At 45.2% G+C, this 19,254-nt stretch overlaps 1 protein-coding gene across 1 annotated transcript in view; it reads right to left on the reverse strand.

The window, feature by feature from the left end:
* The window catches only part of DPYSL2 (dihydropyrimidinase like 2), an 88,145-nt gene that overhangs the window by 62,346 nt on the left and 6,545 nt on the right, over positions 1–19,254 (reverse strand). The gene's annotated exons all lie outside the window — the stretch shown is intronic.

The following is a 19,254-nucleotide window of genomic DNA, read 5'->3' on the forward strand; positions in this document are numbered from 1 at the left end:
TCCTCTCAGGCCAAAGCCATCCGCTTCGAGAGAGGCGAGTCCTGATTGGTCACAATCGTGGGATATGCAAATGAGCGCAGGCGGGGAGGGGAGCGGCGCGAGAGCGCGAATTGCTGCAGTGTGCGGCGGAGGGCGGCGGTCGGTGCGTGCGCCCGAGCGGGGAGCGCGCCTTTCGCGCCCTTTCTTTGGGCCACGGCATCGGCGATCGGGGCTGGCGGCAGCCTGCAATGCAGCATCGGCAACGCAGGGACAGCGGAGTGGTGGTCATTAGGGACAGTGGAGGGATGGTCCTTACAGCCCGTGGAGGGATGGTCCTCACAGCCCCGAGACGGTGGGCTTCGGTGCAGCCCGGGCGGCACGCACCCGCTCGCGCGCGCCCCGGTGGATGCCCGCCCGCGCGCCAATCCGCGGAGGCCGCCGCTGCAGCCCCGCGTGGGGTGACTGTGCCGAGCCAATGGCTTTGCTGGCGGCGAGCGCGCGACTGCACTGCCGGCCGGCGCCGCGCCGCCCGGGAGGGGCGCCCGAGCCCTCCTCCCGCCGCCCTCGCCTTTCGCGAAGGCTCGCTCGGCCTCCGCCCAGGAGTCGACGGGGGAATTCAAATGGCAGCGAGCGGAGAGAAGGGGAGCAGGGCTGAGAGGAGCGGCGCCGGCCACGCCCGGCTCCGAAGAGGGGAGGCCGGACGCGTGCCTGCGAGCGGCCGGCGCCCGGCTGGCCTCCCGGGGCTCGGGGTCGGGGGTGGGGGCGCAGGCCCGGGGTGAGGCCGCGGAGAGGAAGTGGAGCCGAAGGGCGAGCATCCTTGGCCTGGCAGCTGGAAATGAAAGTCTGAAGCCCTCACTGCTCGGAGGAGGGAAGGGAGGCAGCAGGGGAAGGCTGTAGTCCGCTGCTGGGGATGGAAACCCACCCCGAAACGTCCTTTTGTGCCTTCGGGTCGCTAGGAACTTGAGGGCAGGGGCGAGGGGAGCAGCAGCTGCCTGGTGAAGCGAAAAAGAAAAGACAAAACAAAAAAGAACGAAACTAGGCCCCAGTTCTCCTCTTCAACAGTCCTGCGCACCTACACCCATTTAGGGGAGGGGGAGGGGGTCATTTCGCTGCTGCCTGCAGTTCTGTTGAGGAACAGTGTTGGGACTGCAGCGCCCAAGGAGCCCCAAGGATTTACATTGCTGTAGGCAGGCCCCCACATCATGCAGTGAGGCAGAAAGCCAGAAGATGAACTGGAGAACTGGAGGAATGAAAGAAAGGAGAGCTTATATCCCCAAAGAAAGCCTGCATTATGGAGAAAACCTCCCAGAATCAGAGGTTAAAACACAGAGAAGTCTTGACTCCCCAGCCAGAGATCCTAGTCACACTGAAAGTGGCATTCAAGGCCTCTCTTGGGCTAGCAATTGACCAGGCCTGGGACCCCTTGGGTCTGTCCAAACCCTGCTCTGATGCTCTTCCTTCAGAATCCTTGTGGAAGAAAAATGCTGGACCAGTTAATCCTGAGCCACCTAACAAAGGTCATCTCTTTGGAAGGTGCCCAGCCAGGTACAATGACTAAGACCTCTGGGCTGGCCCGTGACTTTGGGCTTCTCTGCTTAAGATCAAACAATAGACAGAATCTTGACATAATCTAGGCCTTCAGGCAACGGTGAAAAAGACTCTTTAATTGGCTCACACCTACTCAGCAAAGATGAGCCAGATAAAGGCAAAATCATCGTGAGGCTACTATGGGCCCATGTTGCCATCTTTCTGTATCTGGCCACTCTGGCCACTTTGGATAGTTACATCTTTCTAGAAGGTATAAAATGCACCCTTTCACTCTTATTCCTGTAAATTCTAAAGTCCCCGAAAGGGGCTGTGGGGCATGCATGAGCTTCCCAGCTGCTTAATTCACTTGAGTTCTAATTAGCTGTGCATCTTAAAAATTAAAAAGGAGCGCTCCCCGCCTCCAGCTATGTGATGTGCTGAGAGTCAAGTAAGCTGAAGTCAGCAAGTATTGGTGTCAGCCAGTAAGGGTTAAAGTCACAAGCAGAGAATGTGTCCCAACAGAGAAAGCCCACTGTAGGCTCCAACTGGGGCGGGGGAGCGGCAGAGGGATGAGTGTCTTATGAAATCAAGGAAAATACTCCTTGGCAAGCAAGCAAATGAGGAGACTCAAATTAAAACAAAATAACCTCTAATTACTTGTTTAGACTGTTGTTCTGTGTTCCTGCTCCTGAATTGCCTGATCTTAACGGCTTTAACTGTACCTTCTTATGTATCAGTTTGCCCTTGAATATTTTGCTTTGTAATAAAAGCTCTCAAGAGCTTTTGTGTCCATCTTATTTGTAAAAGTCTCACTTCTCTACCCATTGATACGAGGTTCCCAGTCCATGATCACTGACATTACCACTCATAATATCCAGAGATGGAAGGTTAAAATTGATTTGTCTGCTCTGAGTAGAGCCTAAGAGTATTTGGCACATAGAGGATACCAAACAGTTTTAATTGACTCAGGAAAATAACTGTCAGCAATCTGCATTTCTTACCATACTTACCATCAATGCAGAAATGTAAAGGATGTGAGGGAGAATTTTCCACCCACTCGTCACTGATTGATTTGCTAATATAAAGTTTTTTTTTTTTAACACTGTCTTTAGATAAATGCTCAATGAAAATTTCCGGTAAAGTTGCAAATCATTGTCCCTGAACCAAGTATGTAAACTGATTCTCAGGCATGATTTTTCTGAATTTTTTAAAAGTTAAAAGCATTGTAAGCTGGCCGATTCCACATTCATACCCTCTCCCAGAGCCCCTGCCTTCCCATACTCCTCCACCAGCAACCGGAAAGAGCAAGAAGTGATGAATGAATGAGATAGTGGCTTAATGAAATGGCTCTATCTCGGGCATCCTGGCTGTCTGGAAGAAGGCAGAACCCATCTCTTGATCCATGAGCACCAGGAGTGAGTTCTGCTCAGGTGCCATACCAGACTGACGACAGCCTCTCCACAGCCTCATCTCCCATCATTTGGTACCCACATCCCCATCCCCACGCTCAGGGGCTCCATGCAGACACACACCAACACACGCACTGCCCCTTTAGGTAGCATGTCTTCTCAGATCCAGGCTTGCCCGATGCTGCTCCCTTTACCTGTCCCCTCAACACTTCCTCTAAGAGTGAGCTTAAATGTCACTCCTCGAGGTGGGGGTGCATCTTCCCCCATCCTAAAGCATTCAGCCCAGCCTCCTCTTTTCCCCTCTCCTGGAGCATACAGCCTGTCGCAAGATAACTATTTGTCCATTTCTCCTATCAGAGCAAGGCTCCCAGAGGCTAAGAGCCTTGCAGTCCTCTTTTTCCAGTGACCCGCACACTGCCTGATCCATGGCAGGACCCTCGACATTTGGTACATCAGCAAATACTGTCATTGTTATTATACGAGGAAAAGTTTCTTCCCCATCACCCCGAGGTGAGTCTGGACGTCAGCGACGTCTCCAACTCAGGCCTTGCTCTGAGCCTTGCTGGGGCTTCCTCCTTGGCCGCCCAGCTCCTCTCCTCCGAGTCCCTGAAACTGCAAGGGGACCTTGTTACGGTGCAACTTATGACTCTGCGTGGGTGCAGCTGCCTGAATTTTAAGCTACACCTCCCCTAAACAAAACTACCATGAACCACCGAGCCTGAGAAAACACAGGGAGAGAGCATGCAATCCGAAAACGACACCAGCATCATGAAAGGCATCTCTAGTCACTTCCTCTCAGCTCCAATTTCTTAAACCGTTCTTTTCGCTACCCTCCCTTTGTGTGCGACTAAATTATACCATTTATCGTGTTGGTCCATTTACACTACCCTACCCTCACCTGTACCGTAAAGGCCAGGTGAAGTTTGAACTCACTAGGGATCTTTTAAAAGTCTTACTCGTCTCTTACCCTAATTTAGGACCCAACAGGGTAGGGGCTCAAGAAGGACGGGGTGCATGGATGGATGTACAAGTGATGACGTCCAGGCAGGGTTTCTGAGATGGTCAGCCTGCCGGGAACTGGGTGCGGAGGGGTGTGGTACCATCACTGGGTGACTGGGCCAATTTCAGTTCCTCGGTGCCCAGCACAGCAGTGTCCCGTCTGGGACCAGACCCTCCACTGCTCTCGGTTTCATCTTCCCCCTTCAGCAAGCGGGGGTGGGGGTGACAGGAGGAGTCATTTCTGCTTCTGTGGCTCCCGGGGCCTATGTGGAAGTCAGGATGTCATCATTCAGGATGTCATCACGTAGGAAAATCCAAATATAAATTGCTGGCAAAGAAGAGAAAACTTCAAGTCCTCACTTTGCTGCAGTCCTGATGCCAAGGGCTGTGGCCTCCAGTGCAGCCTGCGGAGGTTAAAATTAATGCGGTGGTAAAGAGAAAGTACTGGAATTCTTCTTTGCCAAAAAAACTAAGGGCATTGACTAGGACACTGAGCTGGAAGTGACGCCTGCTTCTCTGCAGCTGGAATCGGGCCATGATGGTCCTTTGCTTTGTGCGTGTGATCCTGAAGGGGCAGAGTCTGCAGAGGGACAGCCAAGGACCAACAGATCCAAGCCTGCCCACTGCCTTCCCCAGCGGGGGCAACCTTTACTAGGGGGACAGAGTGGGGCCTGATGAGGGTCAGCAGTGACTGGCTCTCTGAGCCAGATGCCAATTTTGCTGGAACTGGAGGAACTACTGGTCAACTCAGCTGGGGCTGTGAAAGCATCCTGTGAAGTCCTTACTGCGTGAAGAAGAAACAAGATTCATTGTCCAGGTCTCATCAGACCTCAGAGCACAGAAGAAATCATGCACTTCATAGAGTCTAGTAGCTGCCGGCTTTCTCCTTTTATCCCCAGTTAGCACACAGTCCTCCCAAATGACCTCTGCCTTACCTGTCTCCCACGGCACCCTCTGCGGAACTACAGGTTTTCCTTGGGGGTCAGAGAGGAAACACAGCATCTCACTCTGGCTGTCATGCCTCAGGCCCGCCCTCTGGTGGCGAAAAAGGAGAATGGTTCTGGTCCCCTTAGTTCTTGCCTGGCGTGATGGATGACTCAGGACTAAGGGCCTTGGAGATACTTCTTATTTCAGTGTTCCTGGGTCGTAACACCCGGAGTGATTTTGCCTCTGCATCAGAGTCACCTGGGGCCCCAGCTCAGGCCTGATGATTAGAATCTCCAGAGATAAGGCCAGGAATGTTTTTAACTAGTCTACATCACCCCCACCCTCCTTTTACAGAAGAGGAAGCTGGGAGAATATGAACTACAATGCAGGTCTCACTCCCTACCCAGGACTTTCCCCTCCCCAAAGTGCATCAAGACTCCTGCTCTTTACCCAGTGGGAACACCTTGTGAAAGAGTGGTTAATATTATCATCACTGTCTTTCTACTCGTCTGTCTTCTCTTAAAACATTGTTATGTAGTCAGTAAGGAGGACACTGACATTCACTGGGCACCTACCATGGTCTAGGTGCAGCACTGGGTGCTTTAAATACATCTTTTGTTTTTGTTGCGGGGGCGGGGAGGTAGTTTGGGTTTTTTATTTACTTAACCTTAATGGAGGTACTGGGGATTGAACCCAGGACCTCATGCATGCTAAGCATGCGCTCTACCACTGAGCTCTACCCGTCCCCGTAAATACATCTTAGTTATTCCTCCTTAAAATCTCACTAGGTAAGTCTCCATTTCCTTATTTTCCAGGCCTGAGAGTAAAGCTCAAAGAAACCTCTTGTTCCAGGCCCAGGTTCACACAAGAGTGAGAGCAGGATTCTAACCCAGGTCTGCATGGTGACCCCCAAGCCCAAGGGGGTGGTCCTTTAAATGTGTAAAATACTTGTTTAGCAGAAACCAGGACCCACCAGGAAAGAGGTAGATGTAGGTGGCCTCTTTCTTCACCCTGTTGAGGGGCCTTTTTCCAGGCTCAGACTTCAGGCGCAGGTCCCCCCACACCCAGAAAAGAACTCAGATCCCCGTCAGCCTGGGCCCTCCTTGATTCAGAAGCTGTTGTCCTTTCCAAAAAGGGCCAAGAAAAGGGCTGAACTCTGTGCCCAGAGAATATAAGCAATATTGGAGGAGTTTAAGTCTCTTAAAAGCATCCAGCCATGTCCAAATCTTGAGGACGACTCACTGATTCCAGAACACTCTATGCCGCTGGCTCAGGTGTTCAGACAGGTTCCCTGGACACCACTCCCCTTCGGGGCGATGTGTTAGGTGAGTCTGTGAATTCTTGAAAGTAGTCCAGCTGGATATTGTGAAGATTTAAAGACACCCTGAATTTTCCCTTAATCAGGTTGTTCTGCCTCCCCCTGCCTTCCTCCCTCCTCTCTCCCCTGCCCACCCGCGGTTTGTTTTCAAGTTAGCCAGAGCTTACGAGCCCCTGTGTGCCAGCCCCGTAAGAGCTACTACACGGCACTGTGCACAGCGAGGCCATCGAATGAGACACCTGTACACCCACTGCTTCACCAGCTCCAGAAAAGTGTGTTCCTCTACCCTAGGCCTGGCCTGGGGGCTCTGTGCCTGCCAGTGTCCCCCATCCAAAGACTGAGTACCATCCAACTTCCGAGCACATCCGGCCTCCCTGCAGAAACAGAATGGGACCTCACGGGACACGAGCAGATAAGGGGACAGGAAGGGATGCAGCCAACAGGAGCTGCGCTGTGAGCAGACTGTCCAGCGAGTCTGTGGGCCTCTAGGCTAGACGCTGCACCCACGGGCAACGCTGACCTCGTGTGGCCACTGCCGTCAACTACGGGAGGAATCCGCGTGCCTGCGCTTGTCCACACGCCTGGGAGTTCCCTTCTGTTCCTTGGGAGCTGAGAAATGGAGTTCAACTAGTAAATGGCCACTTCAAGGCGACCGGGCTGAGAGAGGAGGAAAGTAACCCTGGAGGCCTGAGAGACTAACGGGGAGGCGGTGCCCTCCCCGTCTCCTCCTCTGTCCTCTCCATCCCGGACCGCAGCCTCCCTTTGAGGGGTCACCAACACCCCCTGCCTAATTAACTGGGACCCGGCTCCTGGGTCTTATTCTGTCCTGAAGTCAAAGTACGTTTTCAGAAGTGCACATCTGACCATGTGTCTCTTCTGCGTAAAATACTTTAGTGGCATCTGTTGGTGTAGTAATGTAACAGACACACACGGCTATATATAAAACAGATAAACAACAAGGACCTACTGTCTAGCGCCGGGAATTATATTCCATTTCCTATAATAACATATAATAGAGAAGAATCTGAAAAGAAAATATATATTATGTATATGTGAGATTGAATCACTTTGCTAAACCCCCTGAAACTAACATTGTCAGTCAAGTACACATCAATAAAAAAACTTTTTTAAATACTTTAATGGCTACCAATGTAATAAAGTCCCAAAGCTTGAGCATGGTACCCAGACCTTTACAATAACCCAGCCTCTGCCTACATCTCTTGCCTTGCTTTCCTTAGCACTTGCTGCGGCCGTATTTCACACCCCTGCTCCCGCCGCACCAAACTCTTCACTTCTCTGAATGTGTCGGGCTGTATCCCCACCCCTCTCAACATGCCATCCCCTCTCTCCCTTTACACCATCACCTTCTCTTAGCAGCCATTCCTGAGCCCCCAAGAGCACTGACCACTCCTGCTACGCACCACTGGGCCTTGCACGGACTTCTAACAGAGCACTGAAAACAGTTTCCTGCACCTATTTCTTTATACATTGTCTCTTTCTCCTAGACAACAAGCTTCCTGAGGGCAGAGACTATGCTCTCCTTTTTCAGCAGCCACCATAATGCCTTGCATACAATAGCACACAACAAATTCTGAAAGAATGGGTGGATAGATAGATGGATAGATTACAGATGGATGATGGATGGATAGATTATGGATGGATGGATGTTGGATGGATGGGTGGATGGATGATGGATGGATGGGTAGATGGGTGGATAATGGATGGATGGATGGGTAGATGGGTGGATAATGGATAGAATATGGATTGATGGATGGATGGGTAGATGGGTGGATAATGGATAGAATATGGGTTGATGGATGGATGGATGGGTAGATGGGTGGATAATGGATAGAATATGGACTGATGGATGGATGGATGGGTAGATGGGTGGATAATGGATGGATGGATGGATGGGTAGATGGGTGGATAATGGATAGAATATGGACTGATGGATGGATGGATGATGGATGGATGGATGGGTAGATGGGTGGACAATGGATGGATGATGAAAGGATAAAGTACATGAGTAGATGATGGGTGGACGGACTAGTGGGAAAAGGACAGATAAATGAATACATGAGTAAGCTCCCTGAACAGAAGTCCCAGTTATAAAATACAATTACACTGGAACTTGACCTCCTGAGGCACAAAATTCATAACCAGGCTCTGCCTTAAGCCCCATCAATTCAGTAACAGCTCCCAGGAGGACTGAGGGGCACCCATGACAGCCATTCCCTCCCAGTAGAGGAGCCTGTGGAATCGTCACTGAGGTCTAGGCGCCCTAACTCGCTACCAGCACCCCCTGTACTCATAGGTGGATTGGGCTGTCTCTGGGAGACACTCTCCGTGTTGCAGAAACTGCTAGAACCGTGGGTGTGTCTCCGGACACTTCTCCTTAATGGGAATGGGGTAGGAGCCCTTGAACAAAGGCCATCCTTAAGCACGGGCAGCCTCCCGGATAACAGATCTCCTTCTTGGCTGGTGTGTGGAAAATTCAAATAGGCAAAGGCAGGATGACCAAGGTCACCTTGTGAAATGTTCTTTCAGTCCAGTATTGGGACATATGGTCCTTATCCTGCCCCCTCCCACTCACTCTCTCTCCTCCTTTTTTTTTTTTTTTTTCTGTATCAAGTCATTTGGCCATCTCACCTACAGAATGCCAGAAGCAGTCATGATCTGGTAGGATCCAGGTTATCACCAGAACTGCAGGGGTCTGAATCCTACACTCATGAGCCCCAGGCAGCCATTGGTTTGAGCCCTTCCCTTTTATTCCCCTTTGGGGTCAAGGCCAGAGCTGAGAGACACAGTGTGAGTCTCACGTAGACCCTTTCCTAAGTCCTCATCTGCTGGGGAGGCCAGGTCTGGGCGTGCACGTGAAGATGGAGAAGAGCCGTGGGGAAGAGTACGTCAAGGCCACTGAAATTTCTTCAAGCAAGGACGCAGCAAGGATGTCATTTCACAACATATGTATATGTCAAACATCATGGTACACACCTTAAAGTTACACAATGCTATGCTAATTGTATCTCAATAAAGCCAGGGGAAAAAAGACGGTATTAAAAAAAAATAATGTGGGGAGGGGTTACCACTCAGTGGTAGAGTGTGGACCTAGCATGCATGAGGTCCTGGGTTCAAGCCCCAGTATCTCCATTAAAAATAAATAAAAATAAATAAATTAACAAAGAAATAAATCTACCCTCCCTAAAAAACAAATAAAAAAATTTTTTTAATAATGTAAAAGATGTCATTAATGATACTGATCACGTATTGAAATGACAATATTTTGGATCTATTTGGGTTTAAATAAAATGCATTATTACAATTATTCTCTGATATTTCTTTTTACTGTTTCACAGAAGCTACTAGAAAGCATAGAGTTACTTATGTGGCTTCCATCATATTGCTATTGGACAACACTGCTTCAGATAAAAGGAAGCTTTTCTGTAAGGCTTTCCAGAGGGAAAGCTTTCTGTAAACACGACATTTAAATTAAGGCCTCCTAGAGCCTTACAGGGGAGATTACAGCTCAGTGGCAGAGAAAGCACGAGATCCCAGGCTCAATCCTCAGTACCTCCATTAAAAATAATAATAATAATAAAGAAAAATGAAAGTGAAAGAACAAAAGAATAAAAATAAAATAAAATTAATTAATTAAGGCCTAAAGTATAATAAGGAGTTATTCGCGCAAAGGAGTTATTCATCAAAGGAGTTATTCATGGAAAGAACAAACCAAGTAGGGGGAAGAGACACTGCTAAGACTGAGACATGAGAAGGAGACCGCCATGTCCACAGAAGAGAAAAGAATCTTGAGTGATAGAGGATAGTGAAGAAGAGGATGAATGGTCTGAATGCCGCTGGAGAGGAAGGCAAGCAGTCAATCATGAAGAGTCTTTGGGGAACTAAAATGAAAGCCAAAACTTGTTTAGGAAGAAGAATGGCACAATCTAATCTGCATTTTTAAAGACCACCCTAGCTGCTGTGGGACAATTGGATCATAGTAGCACAAGAGTTAATCAATGGCGACCATTAGGAGGCTGTTACTGTGGTCCAGGTGCAACATGACGGCAGCTGGGACTGAGTGGAAGAGCAGAGATGGGTGGAAAGGAGTCAATGGATTTGAGGTGTGTCGTGGAGGTAAGCGCTATAGGCTTGTTAATGGGATGGATGTAAGGGATGGGGGACATGGAGACATCGTGGATGTATACCGTGATTTTTGATTTGTGCAACCATGGAGGTGTACACGCATTGAAAAGACCTGGAGATGAGCTTATTTAGGGAAAATCAAAAGTTCTATTTCGGGCATGTTAATTTTGAGAAGTTTATTGGATATATAAGTGAAAATGTTGAGTAGGCAAGCAGAGGAGTCTGAGTTGGAGATATAAATTTGAAGTCATTAGCGCATGTACTTAAACCATGGGATTGGATGCCTTCATCTAAGTAGACATAGAAAATGTTAGCCCCACTCTGAGTCCTAAGGCGCTCGCTCCAACACTGGTTCTTACAGGGAGGTGCAGGGAGATAAAAACTATTATCATAATAATACTAAGATGCAATTTGCCTTTTTCAACTTCATTCTCTTGTGAGTACACAGCAGGGTTTCCAAAGCATACATGAAGTGTGGTACCATGGCTCCAATAACTAATGGAAGATGTTCAATTTTCTTTCTTTTTTTTCTCTTTTAAGCTACTGAGGCTCAGGCATTTACGTGCTGGGGATTTATATATATATATATTTGATTTAAACAAAGCAGGAAAGTTCAATCATTTCTTCCACCTCTCCAGCAACTTGTCAAAGCGCCACCCAAATGACGCTCACTGTGTGCTACTGCCATCTAGTGGTCATGTTTTTCCTCTACTAGCCGGACCGTCCTCAAACCCACTAAAACGGGGCGGTGGTAAACTACTGGGTTACAGAGTAAGACGATGACAGGGCAGGGTCTGTCGAATCCACTTCGTGGAAAACGCATTGGCCGTGATGAATTTCAGTAGAGACTGAGGCCATTTGGGGGTGGGCTGAAGGGTGAGTTGTGGAACCCGAAATACGTAACTCTTAGAAACCAAAAAGAAAAAGGCAAATATTCACACAGAAAAATGAGTAAGGATTACAAACTGGCAGTTCACAAAATAAACACTATAAATGACCCGTAACCATATGAAAATATGCTCCATCCACTAGCACTCAGACAAAGGCAAGAGAAAATTATGAGATACCATTTTTTAACCCATGTGACTGGCAAATTTTTAAAATCTGACATCAAGTGTTGGTGAAGTCATGGGGAAACAGGTATGCTTCTATGTGGCTGGTGGGAGCATGAAAAGGACAGGCCCTTTCAAGGGTGACAGCATCTATCATAATGTTGGATGTACTTACCCAGGACCCAGAAGTTTCGCTCTCCAGCATCCACCACAGAGAAACACCCAAATTCTCCCACGAGCAAGTGAGCATCTACAGAATGCACCCCGAACCATTGCTTATTATCAATGAAAACTGGAAACAACAGAAAAATGGCTAAATATGCCATGGTATATTCATACCATAGAATAATGTTCTGATTAGGGATACAGATTCTAGAACCAAATGCCTGATTTAATATCCTGACTTCATCACTTACTGAGCAGATAACCTTAAGCAAGTTACTTGGTCCCTTTCTGCCTCCGTTTCCTCATTAAAATGGAGACAATAATACCTACTCCCCAGGGTCACTGAAAGGCCTGAAGAGGTGACCCCATGTAAAACCATTAGAAGAGTGCCCAGGATGGGGTCAGCACCCCATAAATATTAGTGACCATTATTAGCATCAGCAGTCAAAAGACTGGGAGCTCCTATGAACTAACACAGTTTATATATAGTAACACAGACCCCTGAAATGCAGAGAGGAAAGAAACAGGTGGCTGACACAGTGCCATCACTTACGTAACACACACACACACACACACACACACACACGCACACAAATAATTTTCTCCAAGGACATATGCACTTGTAACTACAGGAAAGGGGCTGGAAGGTTACAAAGGAATGGCTAAACCTTGGTTATGGAGGGGACCAGGGTGGGAAGAATGGTCAAAGTGGGCTTTTGCCTTATCTCTATGTTTAATAATAGATTCCTGCATGATGTTTTGTCACAGAAGTACGGCTTCTAACTAAGTGGCCAAAAGGAAGGGAAAAGAACCAGCTGGTGATGAGGTTAAATATCTAAGAGTTCTAATAGCAGTCCAGAGCCCTGTCAGCCCTGAGGAATTTGTAGAATGTCTCTGCATTGCTTTATCTGGCTCCAAACTTGGACAATTCCATGCAGGACCGAGCTCCTGAATCCTACATGACAATTTCAGAGTCCACACCTAATTAGGATGTGACCAATACTACAGATCAGTTACAGGTTATTTCAAGAATAACACGATAAACATATACTTCTGCTGGTGTACCATTGCTAAGCTAAGAAAACCACCACGATGCAGTGATTACGGTGCTCACTGTCATTGGATGAATTCACGGTCAGGAGGTAATGCTGACCCTTCCCGGAAATCCTGTTTTTCCTAATTCTGCCACTGAAGTTGGAGAAGCCTGTAGATGACAGCTTTTTGCAGTTAATTTTTTCTAGTCATCTTCACTACCAGCTTTGGCATAATCATATACCCTGTAAGAAATGTAGTTCATTTACATAAATAAATAGGAAGTCCAAAAGGGTGATGGACAGGTTTTGGCTCCGTTTGGCCTTTAGTGACTGTAACCAAAACTCTGAACATGCATCAAATTTTTAAAAGTCAGATTATGAGCGGGGGAGGGTATAGCTCAAGTGGTAGAGCGCATGCTTAGCATACACTAGGTCCTGGGTTCAATCCCCAGTACAGCCTCTAAAAATAAATAAATAAGTAAACCTAATTACCTGCCGCAGCCAAAAACAAAGAAAGTCAGATCATGGATTTCCAGACTTCAGGCATGAGGCCAGAAAGCCCCGATAGAGCGTTCCAGCTGAAATACGAATGAAGATCATGCAAAAACAAAAGCGCCCAATAATTCTGAAAACCTAAGGCCAACAGACACCTAAGGCCAGAATTTTGTTGTAATATTAGGACTACCATTGCCAGCTCATATTGTTATATAAATCATGCCTTTTTAGATTCTGTATTTCTGGTCCTTGGACATCTGGGGTCCTGTTGACCCTGGAGAGATGCCCCTCCCAGAGCCAGCCAGTCCCCAGCATCCCGGGTTCTCAGGGAGTGTTCCTCTCATATGCAAACCAGTCAACCCAGAAGGCATAAGCCCACTGCCTCTTTTGTGAAGCTCCTAAACTTGGGGTCACAACACCTTCCCTAATCAGGTATCAGACAACTAGAGAAAGCACCTGTGTCCCAGGGCCCACTAAAATTATCCAGACCAGCCAATCCTACGCCTGTTCACCCTGCCTCGCCTGTTCCTTCTCAGAAAGCAAAATAGCGGCTCTTCTCCATGCCCTCCCCCGACTCCCCCTGCCTCCTGACTGACTCCGATGCGCCCCCGCGTGGCCCTGCGTGTGGGCTCTGTCTCCTGTTTCCAGGAACCTGTGCGTACACAAGCGTCTTCCTTCAGGACAGTCTTTTCCATGTCTGTGTGCCTTCCCACGCCTGATTGAAAGAAATCTCCGGTGCATTTTAAAGCAGTTGCCCATACTGGCTGGGGGTCGGGGTGGGGGTCATGTCTGTTTACCCAACAGACATAAAAACTTCTGGAAAGAGACTGTGCAGGAAAGGTCAGACAAGGAGAGGTAAGACAGAAGCCACCTCAAACAATGCTGGTCTGGCCGTGATACCAGGCTGCCCGGGGCAAGGTGTTTATAAATCAAGGTCAAAATGAGAAAAATAAAGACAATTCATTTAATTTTTTCATAAAGCTCAATTTATGTATATATTCAAATTCTTGAGTCATCTCCCCCTTTAATAATTTTAGGACTAAAATGGTTTTAATGGGTGGAAGGTATAGCTCAGCGGTAGAATGCGTGCTTAGCACGCACAAGGTCCTGGGTTCAATCCCCGGTACCTCCGTTAAAAAAACAATAAATAAATAAATAAATAACCCTAACTGCCTCCCCACCACCAAAAAAAAAAAAAAAATTAAGTGTTTAAAAAAAGCTTTTTAATAGAAAGAAAAAAATGCCTCCTTACTAAAATAAAATAAAATAAAATAGTCTTCACTTTATGAGATGATACTACAGTTACGTTGAGGTTTTTTCCTTAGTGTCCCTATGTTGGCAGCATAAGAATTTGGCAACTCTTAAGTGGTTCCCCAAATTTGTTTTTGAAGTTTGACTGGAGATGAAGGCCAAAGCCTGCAACTTCGGCACCAGAAAATGCGAATTGGACAAGGAGCTGGTGTTTGAATCAATCTTCCAACTACAAGCATTAAAAAGATGATTCAACTGGTACATACAGTCAGGGAATGAGGCCAAAGACTGTTCACACACTCAACTGCTAAAAACATGGATTCTGACTGGATCTCGCCCGCACTGAAGGTAACAAAAAGGGAAAAATATCAAACTTATGAAAAATCATTACAGAACTAGGGGTAAGAGATACCATCTCCTGGAGGAAAGGAGAGGGGAGTTCAGGAAACTATTTGGCATCTTCAAGGGATGACAAGCAAACATCTCTAAAATAGAAACAGACATAAAATATTACAGAATGGAATCTAAATACACCAAGCCCTGATTTTAACAGTATATTGAGAAACAGAAAACAGTTGCCCAGAGCTGGCCTGGCACTCACAGCAAGTAAACGTAGACTTCACAGAGCATCCACAGCAGAGAGGGCCACACAGTGACCACGATGGATCGAAACAAAGATGAGGCCCCTCCAGAATCACATGTAATAAAATATGGATGTGGTCCAAGTCGCACACCACCACAGAGAATCCCCCCATCCTAATTAATACGAGTGCCCAGTGTTTCTTTACAAACCACAGCTTTAGCCCCAATCTAATCTGCCCTCGTGCGATTAAGAGTTATTGAGAGGGTGAGGGTGTAGGTCAAGTGGTAGAGCGCATGCTCAGCACGCAAGAGGCCCTGGGTTCAATCCCCAGTACCTCCTACAAGCCTAAACAAATGGATAATTAACTCCCCCTCAGAAAACAAATAATACAGGCAAAAAACGTATGCTGTGAGACTGTTCCACAAATCTGTCTCATCCTTTAAAAAGAAAAAAGAAAAAAAAGAGTTACTGAGGTACCCAATCACAGAATCATCACCAGTTTATGACAGCACCCAGTCCAGAGAGAATGTGTGATCCCTTAGGCCATCCCCAAATCACCCCACAAAAGCCCACATCTCTCCCTAATGCCCTCGTACAGGTGCCCCACGGTTCCCTGTGGTGTGTGGTCTCTCTCCCTGCAACAAGCAATAAATTCATCTCATCCAACTTGTTCTCAGCGGTCATCGGCGGAAGGACGTTGACAGTATACGCAAGTAGGAACTGAGTGGTTATTTAACATGTTAGAAAATCTCTGTCTCAAACAATAAAGAAAGCATAGAGGCTTTCTCATTAAAGTCAGAGATCAAACCGGGAACCCTACTGTAACCACCATTATCCAACATGGCTCTAGGGGTTCAAGCAATGTAATGAGACCAGGAAGAGAAACAATAAATAAAGGAATTGGCGAGAAAGAGACATAAAAGTAATATTAGATAATTAAATTGCTCCAAGAGGATCAACTGAACAATGTCAACTGAGAACCTAGAGTGAGTTCAATAAAGAAATCATATATAAATATAATAATAAAATCATATTATTAATTAATGTGAAACTCAAGAGCCACCCAGAATGTAAACTACAAAATATGATGGGGAAATTTCCCATTTACAATAGCAACAAAATCTGTAACAAAAATATTTCAGAGGAATACAACTAAATACCTGAAAAAATGGCAGGACATACTGTAAACTGAGGTAGAAAGGCTTACTACCTTAAAAAGGAAAATTTCTTATAATTCAATATATAAATTTAATATAATTCTGGTAAAAATCATATCAGGTTTCTGTAACTGAAAATGTCTTTCATGGAAAATACAGTTGAATGGTGGAAAAAATGAAGAAAAATAAAAATATTAAAGTTACAGTGTAAGGATCTATTGTACAGAACAGGAAATATAGCCAATATTTTATAAGTATAATTGGAGTATAATCTATAAAAATTCTGAATCACTATGTCATACACCTGACACTAAAGTAATATTATAAATCAACTATACCTCAAAATAAAAGTTACAGGAATTAAAGTGGTATTGAACCACTACGAAATTAGTAAGGCAGATCAATGAAACAGAGTAGGAAGCCAAAACCCACGCATGCATATATAAAAAGTTGAGTATATAAAAAACAAGTGGAGAGGGTAGCAAGACGGCGGAGTAGAAGGACGCTTGTAGCTCACCCTCTCCCACAAATACACCAAAACTCACATCTACAGACCTACTCAGCCAACCAGAGCACGTGCGGAACTCCGACAGAACATCACCCTCTTCGAAAGACAAAGATGCCAAAAATCTGGTAGGAAAAAAGGAAAAAAAAAGAAGAAAAAGCAAAACAGTGCGGGATCAATCCCGCGGGGAGGGAGCAGCAGAGGAGGACTGGAGCTTGTTCGCTGGGTCCCCCTCCTCCAACGGAGAGGCCAGGGGGTCGGAGAGGGAGCCTCCGAGGCTCAGATCTGCCCCGAGCACACCTTGACCGACAGAACTGAGTTAAACGGGCACAAAGGGTCCCTGCGACACCCAGCCCGAGACATGCTAAACCCATGCTAAAAGAAATATTGACAGGTCTACTCTAAATAGAAAAGAAGCAGGATGCTGCAAAAATGAGAAACTCATAACTGGAAAGGAGATAACTGCCATGAATTACAAAAAGAATAAACACAAAATTTTAAAAAGAAGACATCTAAATCATTAACATTAAAAAAATGTTAAAAAAAGTGGAAAAACATCAATTGTTCAATAAATTCCATTAGAACAACCAGCTAATTATTTGGAAAATTAAGTTATACCTTATTCAATTTATAGACAAAAATTAAGTGCCAGATTTAAATTTAAATAAACATAAAACCTAAAAGGGTTTTAAATTTTCTTTATAAATAAGTAATAATCTTGAAAGACAGAAAAAATGTCAGAAAAGATGAACTGACTTAACTATGTAAAATTTAAATTTGGATGTCAAAAAATAAAGGCTATAAAAAATCAGATGCTAAACTAGGGAAAAATGTGTAACAAGTGATTTAAAAATGCATCCATTTTACATGCAATTTTTACAAATCAGTGTTTAAAACATGAATACATTAGCAGGAAAATTGGCAAAAAGCCAGATACTACTTGTCACCTGTAAATTTGGGGATACTTATAAGAATTATAATACCCAGTGATGTCAGGGATGCTGAAACACAGTATTTCTCATTCATTTTTGGTAGGAATATAAAGACTGGGGAAAACAATACACAAAATGCTGTCAGTAGTCATTTCTAGCTATAAAGGTTACCAGTGATTTCTTTTTCTAAAAAAGTTCCATGTCAGTGTAGACTACAATGAACATAGTACTTTGTCATGTTGTTTCTTAAAAATGGAACAAGATAAAAATTGAATTCAATTCATTTCTCAAAGTTATTTTTCCTAAATTCAGCTTGTTAGTCACTGTCCTCCTGAGAACCATCCCTACCACTCCCAAATCACTGGTTTGGAAAACAAATGTTCAACTTCATTTAAATAAATAAATAAATAAATAAATAAATAAATAAATAAAGCAAGCCACATACACACACACACACACACACACACACACAAAAGTGTTTTCTTTATATGAACAGGATGATGAGACAGAAAGACCAGACCTATCCAGTGCAGGAAACACTCAAGAATGCTGAGCTATCACAAATACAATTCTAAGTGAATTTCAAAGTTCCCTTAAAACAACAGAATTTAGTTATATGAATTTGATTCTAGAAAATGAGACCCTGGACTTCTTTGCCAGATTTCAGTTGATCCAGCAGTTTTGAGAACAGCCGGAGATAATATAACACCAAAAGCATAAGAAACAAAAGAAAAAATAGATAAATTGGGCTTCATTAAAATTAAACCTTTGGTGCATCAAAGGACACAATCAAAAAGTGAATAGACACCAACAGAATGGGAAAGGATATTTGCAAACTTTTATCTAATAAGGGGCTAGTATCCAGAATACATATATATATATATATATAAAAGAACAGCTCAACAACAAAAAGACGAACAACTCAATTTTAAGATGGGCAAAAGATTTCAACGGACGTTTCTCCAAAGATATACAAATGACAGTAAGCACACGGAAAAGTGCTTAATGTCATCACTCATCAGGGAAATGCAAATCAAAACCACAATGGCATACCACTTTACACCCCCTAGGATGGTTATAATCAAAACAGGGAAAATAACAGGTGTTGTGGAGGATGTGAAGAAACTGAAACCCTTGGATGCTGTTGGGGGGGATGTAAAATGGTGCAGCCCTTGTGGAAAACAGTTTGGCGGTTCCTCCAAAAGCCAAACCTAGAATTACCATATGACCTAACAAGTCCACCCCTAGGTATACACCCAAGAGGACCAACAACATATGTTCAAACAAAAGCTTGCAAAAGAATATTAATAATAGTATTATTCATAATAGCCAAAAAGTGGAAATAACCCAAGTGTCCCTCAACTGATGAACGGATACACAAACGTGGTCCACAGCAATGGTGGAATGTCGCTCAGGATGAAGCGCTGATACACGCTACAATGTGGATGAACCTTGAAAATACTACACCAAGTACAAGAAGCCAGACACAAAGGGCCACGTATTGTGTGATGCCATTTATGTGAAGTGCCCAGAGCAGGCAAATCCACGGAGAAGGAAAGTAGATTCAGGGGTGCCACAGGCTGGGGTGAGGGGAGGTTGAGAAGCGACTGCTTTGTAGATAGAGGATTTCTCTTTGGAGTGGTGAAAATGGTCTGGAATTAGACAGCAGTGATGGTTGCACAACAGTGTGAATGCACTAAATGCCACTGAATTGTAGACTTTAAAATGGTTAAAGTGAGAATTTTGTTATGTGAATTTTACTGCTACTGAAAAAAAAA

This window comes from Vicugna pacos, chromosome 31 (genome assembly GCF_048564905.1).
Source record: "Vicugna pacos chromosome 31, VicPac4, whole genome shotgun sequence".
NCBI classification, from domain to species: domain Eukaryota; kingdom Metazoa; phylum Chordata; class Mammalia; order Artiodactyla; family Camelidae; genus Vicugna; species Vicugna pacos.